Source organism: Sinohyriopsis cumingii, chromosome 15 (assembly GCF_028554795.1).
Source record: "Sinohyriopsis cumingii isolate HCF-2022 chromosome 15, ASM2855479v2, whole genome shotgun sequence".
NCBI classification, from domain to species: domain Eukaryota; kingdom Metazoa; phylum Mollusca; class Bivalvia; order Unionida; family Unionidae; genus Sinohyriopsis; species Sinohyriopsis cumingii.
Window position 1 is genome coordinate 4311036 of NC_142975.1, and position 14634 is coordinate 4325669.

Consider the following 14634-nt stretch of genomic DNA (forward strand, 5'->3'; position numbering starts at 1 on the left):
CCAGTGGCTGTTGCTGTATATTTGATAGTATTATTTTGTTTGGACCATGTTGCGAATCCCGATGATACCGTGTATACTATGTTGGTAAAATGCCCGGAAGTAACTCCAGTGGGGACTTTAATCAAACTGGTTTTGTTAACGATCTCAGGAATCCCCGTTACGATATCCTGCTCTGTTTTATTTATCGTGTAAATGTTGGTCTTTATATCAGAAAGTTTCATGTCGATGACGGAAGGAGTTCCAAAGAACTTATCCGTGGCTTCATCGGTTTTTTGAAAGTTTCTTCGAAGTCTTGTGAACGCGTTTATATGAACATCATACTCGGCCCGCAATGTTGTTAGTTTACCGTCAGTGGTGTCAACATATTGGTTGTTAGTGGCGTCGGTTGGCAAGGTTGGATCTGCCAGCGTTGTTATTTTGAACCCGCCGAGATTGAGTTCACCTGTCATTGTATCGCCGGATTTACTTACACGGGTTAGTACAGCTTTTTGCGTATCATCTCGGAGAGCTGCAATTGATATGAGTGAATCTCTGATTTTTCCGCTGTCGGTGAACACTGGAATGTTACCCGGGACAGCTCCAAGAACCCTACGAATTACTTCATGCCATTTGATATCGCTGGTTTTTAGTTTTCCGTACCGGTCCTGAAAAATAACAACCTCATCTGGGTCTATCCCGGTCAGACTTAAAAGATTATCGATTTCATCTTTGGTCGCATATTTTGATAAATCCACATCGGCGCGTTTTTTTTTTTGTCTTTGTTTCGATGAGAGATCTTCCGTAAATATCAACCATTATTTGATAGGAAACTGTTTAAATCGACCCATGGTATACTCGTGCACGATTTTGTGAGGTGAACTGATTTCGAGATCGCATCAAGAACATTTAATACCTCACGACCACATATCGGAGGATCGGTCAGTGTTTGTGTTGGTAGCGTTGAGTACCAAACTTTCGTCGTTGACCCTGACTTTGTCCCTGTCTTTGTCCCTGACTTTGTCAGGGGGGTGTTTTTTGTATATTTTAGAAATTCAACTGGCGGTGCTAACCCATACGAATCAAAATAGATAATTCCACGTGGATCGATCGCGTAAGCAACCCAGTGAGTTCCTGGACCATCGCTGTTATCAAGATTAATAATTCTGGTTTCTGGATTATTCGGTTGTTGTGGCAATTGATCTCGCATAAAGACGCCTCTGAAATTTTTTATATTTAATAGTTTAACAACATCGAGCAAATCAAAATTGGACATCGGTGTGAAAACACTTAGAACCGTTTTGGGTACCATGATGGCGGAGTTCCTGGGAGTCTTAGCCCTCGTCCCTTTTTTTGTATCCTTTTCCTGTGGCTTTCATTAGTGCCATTCCAGCAGCGGTTCCAACAGCTCCTAACGCAGCGGCTTTGGCGACTGCGGGGGCAGCAGCAGCTATCAACGCTGGTATTGCCGCGATCTGATCATGTTTTAGTGTTATCGTTGTCCCACATGCGCTTGTAATTTTTTCACCTGACCAGGAGTCAGAGTGACATTAACATGACTGTATGACATTTTTATAATAAACGCGATTGATCTAATTGCAATGCTTTTAGCAATGTTACATGTTTTCCACTGGTGCATCAACGAATCTCATTCGGCCGCCAGCACCTTCAAGCAACATTGATTTATCGAAAAGTATGACCGCGATTGCTCTGTAATTAGCTATAGCTCCTGCTGCTAGTAGGTCTCTATTCACGGTAGCCCGAAAGTGTATATCAACGACAGACTGTCTGGTTAAATCAAGATGCTCTAACGAGAAGTAATAGATTGGATAATGAGAGATAAAATCCAATTGTGATATTTGCAAACCAGTATCGATATTTAGATCACGCGCTAGATATTTCGTCAAGTGTTGATATGCACGTGCAACATGATTGTTACCAAAATCAAACAGTATGTTCTCAGATGGTTCTTGATGCCCGTTTATTCTCAGAGAAACGTCAGTGATACCAAGTTGATCAAATATCATATGCGAACGTGTTTCATTACCCACCCGTGCAACATCCTGAAGAGCAATGAAAATATGTCGCGGCGCGGAAACTCCCTGCTGTGATGCTATATGCCATGTGAATAAACCGTTATTGGCATTTTGAATACTATCTGTGGTTGTTGTGAGCCACGATAACAACAATTTACCACCTTGATCCATAAAAGAAAGCAGTCGCTGTTCTTCAGTAATTGCAGGAGTCATTACCGGCATCCACAGTGATAGTTTTGTTATGTTTACCTTACCAGCGTCACCTAGGGGTCGCCATATAGCATCATTGTCGTTGGCTTTTCTAACAAGCACGACTGTACGTTTTGCTTAAAAAAATACCTTTCTGACATCTCTGCAAAATCCAAAGATGTGCGACAGCGGAATGGCACATGAAAAATTTCTACGATTACATTTCAACATTTGTCTACGTGTAGCGAAACCTAAATTAAATTCTGCATTAGCACCGTGAACCACGGGATTCACATCAGCGTCAGCGTTATCGGCAAAGTTTCTTGGTCGTCTAATATCGTACTGATCACTGTTAGGAAAATTAGAAGTATCCTTGGCAAACATCATTGATGGACCAGATGATCTTGTACAATCATCAGAATATCTTGCTAGACCAATTATTGTTGTAGCAACATCGACATCCTTCTGAATCGATTCAATATTTTTTCCATCAATCATGTATATAGCACTATCAAACAAGGCCATAATTCCGTTATTGACAAAGCCAATTTTAACATCATGTCCGTATTCCACATCGGTTGTTCTTATAATTTCACCTTCTACTTCAATAAATGCTTCAGCGGGCAGGAAATATATACTTGTATCTTGAACCTGAAGTTCAATTCGTCCTCGTTTATTTGGCTCTCGCTCGTCATAAGAATAATACTGATAATCACGCACTGATTCATTTTTAAGGACCGGTTCGTCTATGTCGAATGCTGGGTCGGATTCCCTTTTAAACATTTTATTATAAAAGTTATCGTCTAAAACGAAGACCACTTCCCGCCATCAAACTTGTGTTTATTTGTTCAGCCCCTGGATTTATCAAGGCTGTTAGTTTTTGATTTGCGGCTTCATTTATTACTTTGCTAACATTTGCAGGCATGTCTGAGGTGGCTGGTAATTTTACCAGCGAACCTCTTTGAGGTTTGCGTATTAATCGCGTTAGTCTGTCCTTGATTGCCAAGAATGCTTTACTTGCAGCGCTACCAACAGCGACAGTATCTTTATCTTTGATAACATCAATAGCTTTCATCGATAATTGTTTTGCGATCGGTATTGCTATAGGTGCCATCCTCGCGAATAAACCCCTGACAACATCACCAAGTCCGTTTCCATAAGTCATCCTATATACGGGTACTCGTGAATTTACCACCCTGACCATGACTGGTCTACGATGAGAATTGTGTACGATCATTTTATTTAATTAGTTATTTCTCTAATCGCTGTCGACGAGCTCATTGATAAGTTCTCGATAGATGCTAGTATCCATGATACCACCTTGAAATAATCGCTGACAGATATCAGCTGCTTCATTAATTATTTCTGGTGAGTTATTTCCGGCACGTCTTCCTCCGATGAGAACTTCTAACCGTGATACGTCATTGATAATGTTGTTAGGACAAGGCCACTTCCCAAACCACTGCCAGTAGCGCCGGTATCAAATATATCGTAAAGCTCTTCTTCTTCATCTGGACGCTCCAATGGCGGTGAAGGTTCCTGCGTTTTTTTGTTTCGGTATTCGCTTTTGTTCTTTTTCTTTTCGCTTTTGTTCTTTTTCTTTTTGTTTTTGTTCTTTTTCTTTTCGCTTTTGTTCTTTTTCTTGCTCTCTTTGTTCTTTTTGTTTTTGTTTTTGTTCTTGTTCTTGCTCTCTTTGTTTTTGCTTTTTTTCTTTTAATGTTTTATCATAACTTTCTGCCCCTTCTAAATAAATCTTATAACCAATATCTTCCTTGTCTATATGATCAACATTTTGATTTATTTTAAACAACCAATCTCTCCATGTACCACTACTTACTTTAACATGTTCGGGTTTCAAAAATTGATTTCTGGAAGAAAAATGTTCGACAGCAAACTCACCAAACTTGGCTTTGTCATGTCTAGTTTTCATTTTATGTTTTTGATTTTCTTGTATACCCTCTTCAGTAAATTTCTCCCTAAAATCGATTACTCCCTTTTCTTTTTTGGGGGTTTCATCAACAGCACCTTCTACTTCGTCTTCAAGTTGTGGTTGAGCTGCAGCTATATCAGTTGGAAGATCTCGTAAAATCTTTTTTGTTTGTTTGTTTCTTCTAGCAATTTTTTCAGTCTGCTCAGCGGTTTGTTTTAGCACTGGAAGAATATCCTTTTCATCTCCCAATAAAGCTCTTTCTGTAATCTCTGCAGCTTTTCAGTAGCTGTTGTAACGGGTTTAAATAATTCTTCTGCACCCGTTGCAAATTCAACTTGTGCTTGCTGCCGCGCTTGTAATTTTTGTCTTACACTATCTCGTACAGGAAGAAATTTTTTTGTTGCTTCTAGTCGCTCTCGAGCTAGTCTAGCGGAATGTGCTTCTCCAATGTTGGCCATTATTGTTAACTTAAATTTTTAATTTACAGCAGCAGAAACGGCGACGACAAGCAAACCCTGCCAGGATATTTTCCAGAGCAGCAGAGAGGGCGCCACCGAGTGTTTTCGCAAGACAGACCCTTGTATTAACAGAAATAGTTGTATAGGTAGATATTTTCATGAGATAACACTTCCAAGTCAGCAGAGAAAGCCTATTTTGTCATGTTTTCTGACTTGAAGTGTTTATTTTGTGAAAAATAATATCTCTATCTAAAATGTGCTCGATAGAAGGCTTTGTTAAGCGAAATACTTTGTGGGATTCGCCCTCTCTGCTGCTACAGTTTTCATTTTTACCTGGTCAATGGGGTTGACAAACATGTTTCTGAACAAGACACCTACATGCGGTGGGTTGGATTAAACCGTTTCAGGTCAGGACATTTGGTGCTTTCTTTACTGGATAAAAAATATTTAAAATTTAAGTGATATATATTTATATCTATATACCAATCTAACTGCGTAAGAAAATAACAAGAACTACATATGTCAAACAATCTCTATGCTAATTCATAAGAACGATTTCATAAACAATATGGCCTGCTATTGATCTCAAATATGTGATCTCTTTTTTCTATAGAGATATGGTACTATGAGATATTACTTTAAAATGAAGTATATTTTGTTTGACGGTGGTGCTCGAAGATATATTAATGGATATTTCGATCCTTTGCTAGGAAGCAACGAAGCTATTTGTATGTATGCAGTTTATGCATTAGGCCATAATTCCTGCGATATTCGAAAATATATAGCCCGGAGGATGAACTAAAGTTGTGTGAGTTAAATTCAAACTGTTTAGTTAGTAGTAGTTAAGTGGGATACCCTACGTACAATGGGAATTAGCATTACAGGGACCCCTGGGACACTCTACGTACAATGGAAATTTAACATGGCGAAAAATCGTGGGACACTCTACGTACAAGGGGAATTTAACATGGCGAAAAATCGTGGGTCACTCTACGTACAAGGGGAATTTAACATGGGGGAATAGAGTTTGGGTTTGTTTAGGGACAAGGGGAATTGAACATGGGATTTTTTTTTTTTTTTTTAAATTTTTTTAAAATTTAAATTTAAATTTAGGCAATTGAAAGGCTATCTCTTTTCGAGAAATATGGCTGGCCCTGAAAAGGGCCTTTGGGTTTTCTTCTGCTTCTAGTTTCTTCATTTTCTCCACCAAGTTCTTATTTTATCTCCAACACTCTTTCTCTTCTTTTCTTTCTTTTTTTTCTCCTGCTCTTCTTTCTTCTTCTCTTCCTCCTCTTCTTTCTTCCTCTTCTCATTTTCTTCTTCTTTTTCAATCTTTTCGTTCCATTTGCTTATTCTTATTCTTTCCTCTTCATCCTCCTTCTCCTCCTTTATCTCTTTCATGACACCACTAATCTTGTCCTTTACCTTTTTTAAGTTATTAATTTCCATCTTTACACGATGGGGACTATAGGAATAATGGTCTTCAACCAGTCTTATCAACATCTGCTCCATCATTCCTAAGTTGTCTAAAACGTCTTGTAATGTTTGTATTTTGTCCATTTGGTTAGAAGCCATCTTCTTTTTTATTCTTTGCAGAATGGTTTGAACGACGAATACTGTGGGTTCTTATACTTAAAGCGCGTACGTGAAGGAAAAACATCCCCCTAAAACGTAAAAATGATCTTACCTAGATCATGGCCAAACAACGCGCGGACGTGAAGGAAAACGTCCCCTACTTTTTCATTTCATATAATAAAACCCAAACTATACTCTCCACATACGCTAAGAAACAATAAACAAATCCATAATCTACTATCCACACAATCGTACGTGAGCGGGTACAAACACAAACACACAAACACAAACACACAAACACATACGCTAAGAAACAATAAACAAAATCCATAATCTACTATCCTCACAATCGTACGTGAGCGCTTACAAAACCCAAACTATACTCTCCACATACGCTAAGAAACAATAAACACATCCATAATCTACTATCCACACAATCGTACGTGAGCGGGTACAAACACAAACACACAAACACAAACACACAAACACATACGCTAAGAAACAATAAACAAAATCCATAATCTACTATCCTCACAATCGTACGTGAGCGCTTACAAAACCCAAACTATACTCTTCACATACGCTAAGAAACAATAAACAAATCCATAATCTACTATCCACACAATCGTACGTGAGCGGGTACAAACACAAACACACAAACACAAACACACAAACACATACGCTAAGAAACAATAAACAAAATCCATAATCTACTATCCTCACAATCGTACGTGAGCGCTTACAAAACCCAAACTATATTCTTCACATACGCTAAGAAACAATAAACAAATCCATAATCTACTATCCACACAATCGTACGTGAGCGGGTACAAACACAAACACACAAACACAAACACACAAACACATACGCTAAGAAACAATAAACAAAATCCATAATCTACTATCCTCACAATCGTACGTGAGCGCTTACAAAACCCAAACTATATTCTTCACATACGCTAAGAAACAATAAACAAATCCATAATCTACTATCCACACAATCGTACGTGAGCGGGTACAAACACAAACACACAAACACAAACACAGAAACACATACGCTAAGAAACAATAAACAAAATCCATAATCTACTATCCTCACAATCGTACGTGAGCGCTTACAAAACCCAAACTATACTCTTCACATACGCTAAGAAACAATAAACAAATCCATAATCTACTATCCACACAATCGTACGTGAGCGGGTACAAACACAAACACACAAACACAAACACACAAACACATACGCTAAGAAACAATAAACAAATCCATAATCTACTATCCACACAATCGTACGTGAGCGGTTACAAAACCCAAACTATACTCTCCACATACGCTAAGAAACAATAAACAAAATCCATAATCTACTATCCACACAATCGTACGTGAGCGCTTACAGAACCCTAACTATACTCTTCACCTACGCTAAGAAACAATAAAGAAACCCATAATCTACTATTCCCACAAACATACCTTAGCTCTTACAAGCACCAACACACAAACACATACCCTCACACTATCTTAGAAAAGAGTTAGTGTTTATATTCACACTACTCTACCTACACATTGGCAAATTGATGGTTATTTCTTTTCTAGAGTATTGGGTAGCCCTGAAAAGGGCTGTTTTTTTGGAACTTCATGGACACCTGGTTAATGGTGGCACCTTCCAGGCCTGGCGCCACATACACATCTTATCCCCCAGTTACTTTTTACTTTTTTGGGGGAGAGAGCAGAGGCAGGATATGTCGCTTCAGAATCCCAATTTTCGCTCTCTGGGATTCTGAAATTTATTCTTCTTCTCTTCTTTTCCTTCTCCTCCTCCTCTTCTTTGTTTCTTCTCTCCTCCTCTTTGTATCTTCTTTCCTCTTCTTCTTCTTCTTTATATCTTCTCTCCTCCTCTTCTTTTTTTCTTCTTTCCTCCTCCTCTCTTATCCTTCCCTGCTCCACAATGGCTTCCGCGGCCAGTTCATTCAACAGGCGCCTGGCATATTCCAGATGCACATGAAGTTCCAACAGTTTAGACAGTCTCATGTTCATTTTTGGTGTTGATCAATCAACAAGGGTAGCTAGACTGCCCAGCGAGTTTCAATTTATAGTGAAAGCGCGGACGTGAAGGAAAACATCCCCCTAAAAAACATAAAATTGATCTTACCTACATCATGACCAAAAACAACAACGCGCGGACCTAAAAGAAACACTCACTCACTTTTTTATGCTACCCATCACTATTTTAAAATTTTTTATAAATCACTTCAATAGACTATCCACATACGCAAAGCAATCCAATCTAACTCCAAATATACACCTCAAACACCAAAAAAAACATGATTTTAATCTACTATTCATACCAACTTACTTAACCACTTACAAACACAAACACACAAACACATACCCTCACATTTTTTCAAAAAGAGTTAGTGTTTATTTTCACACTACTCTACCTACACACATTGGCAAATCGATCGTTATTTCTTTTCTAGAGTATTGGGGTAGCCCTGAAAAGGGCTGTTTTTTGTTTGCTATGGCATTCTTTTTTTAGTTTCTAAGAATGCGATGTCCTCTGAGGATAGACTTTCTGGCGATAGGTCTGCTTCTTCGGAAAGAAAAGAAGAACTCTTTGGTGTCGATACGGCAATCGACAAAGCCTCTGTCAGGTTCAGGTTGCTGCTGCTGCTGCTCTTGTTGTTGTTGTTGTTGCTGCTGTCTCTGAAGTCTGTACTTCTCTGTCCATTCTTCTTTTTCCCTGTTCACTTCTTCTCTGAAGAGCTCTTCTATCAGGTCTTCAGTGATTTTTAACATTCTCACATTCTCTATTTCTTCTGGCTTCGGTATCAGACTGTGTCTGACCCTATGCAAATTCACGTAGGCTTCGTTGAGTTTAGCTAGTTTGGAGCACATCTTCTTAGGAGGATGAGTCGACAATAGATGGTTAGACTGGAAACAACCCGGTTCTTAAAGTCAAAGCGCGGACGTGAAGGAAAACATCCCCCACACGGTTTTTGAGTCGCAACGTTTAGTGAGTGTCATGAGAGGGATAGTAAGAAATGAAAGAGCATCAATCCAACATTCTTATAGCTAAACAAAAAACAAAGGCATTTTTTTCAAAGCACAACATTTTTTATTCAAAAATCACTTAACACTAAACAACAACTCTAACATTTTTAACAATAATCCAACAATATAACATCAAACAATTTTTTTCAAAACACAACATTTTTTATTCAAAAATCACTTAACACTAAACAACAAGAACTCTAACATTTTTTAACAATAATCCAACACTAAAAGTTTCTCCACTAGGTAAAGAGGGATAACAGTCTTCCATGGTTTCTAGTAATCTAGGATGACTTCTCTCAAACTGTTGATTTCTATGGTATTATCGAATTCTGCATACAGGATGACGTTCACCGTTTCATCAGGGTCTCGGTCTTTAAACTGAATTTCCACACGAATCTGGCCGGATTTTATAGGGTGGAAATGTCCCTCGTCGCTGCCTTGGTCTGGAGTGAAATCGAAAGCCCACAAAGCGTAGCCTCCTGCATAATCCTCGTACGTAATACCGTGACTGGTATTGGTTCCTAACTGTCCGGTGGCTTCGTACAGGGACAAGTACGATCTCAAGTAATTCTTCTTGGTAAAGTCAGGTTCGAAAGGTCGGGTACACAAGGTCTTGCCATCGCGACTGACTTCGATTTTGGACACGCCAAAGTGTTGAAAGTAGAAAGGATTTTTTGCGGCAGCTCCGTTGAAGGCTGTATTCTCGACGATACCAACGATCAAACGTTTGGGTAACTGTCCTTAGAAAAGATGATCTTCGATCATGGATCGCTGTCCCTTGGGAATGGTGAAGGTTTTCACTTCCACGCGTCGTATTGGATACTTGGCAGTCGTTCTACTCAACGTCTGACTGATGTCGTTTCCCACTTTAGGTAACACTTCCACACGGCGTACGTAGAGTCTGGCTTCTAGGATTTTGGTTTTGTAACCGTCACTATCAGCCATCAAATGGAAAGCGGCACTGCTACGATTCAGTCTCAGGCGGACATCCACCCCGTTCAGCAAATACTTTTCTTGCAACCACATGTCCAAATGCAAACGATCTATCAGTTCTAAACTTGTGTCGGCTCCCGTGATTCTCTTTCTTTGTTCTACAAATCCATCATTGTTGTCTTTCTTTTCATCAGTTTCCAATATTTCAAACTTGGTAGGTTCGTCAGCTTCCCATACCACACAGGCATTGAGATGAGTGTTCTTGGCATCTATTCCGTACGTCAAGAGATTTTCCAGGTAGGCACGATAAGGGTAAGTATCCATGCTGCTACTGACCAGTTTGTTATTCAAGTACAAGTCCACTCCACTGAACAAGGAATGCATGAAATTGTTGACGGGAGCTACTGCTTCATCGTCTATAGCACCTCCAGTCTTATCTAGAATTTTGACTTTCAGGTACAAGTAACTGCTATTCAGATCGATGTAATCTTCGGGCTGTCCTTTGATTTCAAACTCGATGGGAGCGGAATCGGTCAGTGAGGAGACGGGGTGAAATTCCACCCACTGGGATTCTTGCATCGTCATCATCGTGGGGGGGCATGGCAAACAGATCCAGTTCCGTCTTGGAACAAGCGCAAGATTCTCGGTGCATCATTTTTTGTCTCTTCTTTCTCAATAATCGAAAACGTCTAAGTCTCGAACGGTTCTTCTTTTCTTGGCCTTTCTCGCTTGAAGTCTGGTGAAAGGGTGTTTTCTTCGTCGTCTCTTTCTGCCTTGTCCTTGCTGAATGCCTGACTCGGTAGCGTGCAGGGCATTTATAGGTGTTTCTCGTTGGCCTAAAATGTCTTTGCCCGTTTGCAGCAAGACATTTTTGCCTGCCCTCATGAAGGCTTCTTTAGGGTTTTGTTTGTCGATGATGACATTTTGGAGAAATTCTTTGCCTTGCGTCAGTGCCGCATCTTTCAAGGCGTGCAATCCGCGTGTCACCATCGGTTTCAACACTGGGGCCACCGAACGAAAGGCCGATTTTAACATATCTCCTAAGCCGTGTCCATCTGTCGAGCAACCCCTCGGTACACTGGATACATGACTTACTTACGAGTCGTGAGAGAACCGTTTTCGAAAATGGAGTTTCACCGTGACTTTTCCTTTGGTGAATGTAATATTTTGTCCCAGATCTCCTTTTATAGCAATGTTGACCGTGTCCAAATACGACTTGCTGACAGGCAAATAGTGAGGATGGACAAATTCGCGGTGGACGTGGTAAGTGTTTCCACCTTCCTCGTCAGCGCCCGTGGCAGAATCTACTTTGAAAGGAATGACACGCAGTAACGGTACGGAGGTGTGTCCCACCACGTTATACTCCACCACATCGGAGTACACAAACATCAAATTCAGTCCTTGGTTCAGTTCTACCGGGGCACGAAATAACTTGCTAAAAGACTCGTTGTCGTAAACGATGGGTAATTCGTTTTTCTTGAGCATGGTCTTTCTCATGTCCATGTCTCCGCCCAACATGTCAAACAATTCAGGACAAAATAAAATGGACATGATTTTACTCCGTTCAAATTTCATCAAGAAGCGACGAGCTGTTTTGTGGTACTCCATGGTGACACTTTTGTTGACATGCTCCAAAGCTTTCAGAAACACGACATTAAACCTGAAGGTTATGGTGCTGACCAAATGTTGACCACTAAAATAATAGCCTGGGGGAATGAACAAGTGATAGGTGGTGTACTTTTGATTTTGTGTACGGGTTTTCTTGTCATATTTGACATTGCTATCCATCCACTGTTGCATTTGCTCGTCATGAACTTCCACATCAAAACAATTTTGATTGGGAAGGACATTGAGGACTTGCGTCGGGTGAATCATTTCTACTAAAGCCACTTCCCAATGGGCTTCGTGATCTAACTGGATGGCTTGAGGTAATTTGGCCGTGTAACAGCACAACGTGTTGTTGGGAAACACCTCCATGGAACTGTCACTGGGTAAGGTTAAGTAAAATTGGTTTTGGTGACTCATAATTCCAGAGTTCTGTGGCTGTCCGAGGGGATATTACTGGACGTCAGAGGCGTGTCTCCGTCTAAAATGGGGTTCTGGTTGTGGTTGAAGTGGTGACTGGCACTGGCACTGGACACAAGGTTCCCGGGGTTCCCGTTCGAGGTGAATTTCAGGGAGGGATTAGGAAACAGGTAGCCGATGCAACTGCTCAATAAAATGGTCCACAATTGTTTGTCTCCTTGTTGCAAACTCAAATTGGCGATGGCTGCCCCGATGACACAATACACCACGAAGATTTGGCAGAAAAAGACGATTTGCGTTTTAGGCACACGTTCTCCACACCACACCCACAAGGGTTGTTTTTGTAAATCTTGCACAGAAGAACTAGGTGAAGGAGGAGTGGTCGACGTAGCTGCGTCTACTGTGTGAAAGGGCATGATGGTCACTTCTTTTTATAGTCGATGACTTGCGAAGCGTCGATCCAAGAATCAAAACTGGGTGGATATCCTTTCCAACGTACTTTGACTTCTTTGACACGTCGTTTGCCCACTTTAAGGGTTCTGCGTTCGAGAATGCTTTCGATGTCGTACACGTCGTCTTCTTTTTTGGTGACACGTTGTAACTCGGGCAAATAAAACGTTCCTTTGAGCACTTCTCCGTTCATGTCTTCCAATTTATAGACGGCAGGATGACGGCCATGCACTCGTCCAGTGACGCGAAACAATTCGGTCGTCCAGTTAGGTAAGTAACCTTTGTCGAAAGTGCGTTTGGTTTTGCCAATGCGCACCCAATCTCCTACGGCCAACATTCCACTTTTCTCGGGGACAGCCCTCGTCGGGGACGTACCAAACAGACGCTCAAACACCAACACTTCGTTGTCGGGAGTCACGTCTTGCGGGGCACGTCCGATGCTTCGATGGTAAGATTGGTTGTACGCTTGCACCAGGTGCGGTAAGATGTCGATGTACTTCAGAGTGTGGTGATGCGTAAAATATTTCCACATGCGTTCTTTCAAAGTACGTTGAAAACGTTCCACGATGCTGGCTTTGGTTTCGGGATTCTCGGTGGTAAAAAAATGAATGTCACGTTTCTTTAATTCTTTTTGGAAAGCTTGGTTCAGAAATTCGGTGCCTTTGTCCGTTTGCCATCGAAGAGGGTGACGACCGCTTTGTTTCAACACCCGTTGCAGGGCTCGCACTGACTCGCTGCTCGATTTGGAAGTCAAGGGCACGACCCAGGCAAATTTGGAAAAGACGTCGATGACACAAAACAAATATTTGTAGCCACGATTGTAGCTGGCCAAATGAGAGACATCGGCTAAATCGGCTTGCCATTGATGATCGATGCCTTCCACTCGGGTGCGACTTCTGGCAAACTTGCGTCGAATGGGTTTGTGTAAAGTGTAGGTAGCTTGTTCTTGTAACCATCGTTGCACTTGAGGTAAACGGAGACTTTTCAGTCGCGTTTTGGCAGCACGATACAATTTTTGAACTCCTGCGTAACCTGCAGGATGGGAGGGATCGTAGTAAATGCTGGCTAAGACTTTTTCCATTTTTTTTTTTGTGTTGGTTGGTGTGTTAATAAGACACCCACTCTTGGAGGATGCTACTCTCTTTTTCTTGGGGTATTTTCTTGGATTGCAATGCTTTGCGTGTGCGGCCAGCAATCGGTGTCGAAGAGGAGAAGGATGTCTGAGCGGGAGATATCGGTTCTTGTTTCACTTCTGTCTTCACTTCTGTCTTCACTTTCTTTTTCTCTTGTGAGGAAGAAGGGGTGGCCATCATCTTTTTAATCCATCCAATTCTGGAGGTAGGTGGTGTTGTTAACTTGCGTACTTTTTCTGGTGGAGTTTGAAACCCTTCCTCTTCTTCTCTTTTTTCTGTCTTGATCACGGGTACTGGTGGTACTGGTACTGGTACTGGTGATGGTGCTGGACTTTTCATCAAGGTCTTAAAATCTTTCAGAGTGGGTAGAGCTGTTTCGTCTAAAGCTTTCTGGTGAAAGAGTTGCAGTCGTTGCAAGAGTTGACCGTACTTTTGCGATTTTTTCTGTTTCGGACAAATCTTGGCGATCCATCAAGGACTGCAATTCGTGTTGTAACTGGGACATCTCGCTCAAATGGGGATTGGGAGGTAAATGCGGGGTGTGTTGTTCTTGCCACCGAAGGTATTCCATCCATCGTTTGTAAGGTACTAAAGCTAGTTTTCGTCCTTCCATGGGGTTGTCAGGGGTCGATTCTGAGATCTTGGAACTTCCGAGGCCTTTTTATCTTGCTCCCACCAGTCCTCCCAACATGGTTCCCAAGACTCCTTTCAGTATGGGGCCTAACAAGAGAGGTAAAATACCTCCACCTTGCACTAACATCTTCTTTTTTTGACGAATGGGAATTTTCTTTTGAACCATTTGGCGAAGAACGTGACGATGTTTGCCTAAGCATTGTTTCTGGTGTTTGGACAAAGGGATCGTGCCTTTCAAAAC